Here is a 432-nt window from a genome sequence, read left to right on the forward strand (position 1 = left end):
AAGCTTCTCTATCGTTTACATAGTTTATATGATGAAATATTTGCATTTGAAAGATATAAAAAACAATCCTGTATCATTCAACAGTTTTATAAATCCCTATTAATTTCTTTTCTTTAACATATACGTTTTAGCATAAAACCATCAAACATCAAATCTATTAGTAACTGTTTCCTTAAAAATCAATATCTATCAACAGCGCGACAGAAGATTGTTCTATAGACAGTGTGTTATGGTTGTCTGTCCTGTTTTGAGGGGACAACAAAAGGACTGAGATCCAGGTTTGTCAACATCTCTGAACAGCGCGACATAAGACTGTTCCATCGGCTGCGTCTGTGGTTCTTTCTTAAATTAGAATTCCTAGTTGGTTTTGGGGTCTCTCTCTTTTTTTTTACTACACCGACATTTATTACGGAATCACTTTGAAAATATTCT

The sequence above is a fragment of the Penaeus monodon genome, chromosome 22, assembly GCF_015228065.2.
Source record: "Penaeus monodon isolate SGIC_2016 chromosome 22, NSTDA_Pmon_1, whole genome shotgun sequence".
Classification (NCBI taxonomy): Eukaryota; Metazoa; Arthropoda; class Malacostraca; order Decapoda; family Penaeidae; genus Penaeus; species Penaeus monodon.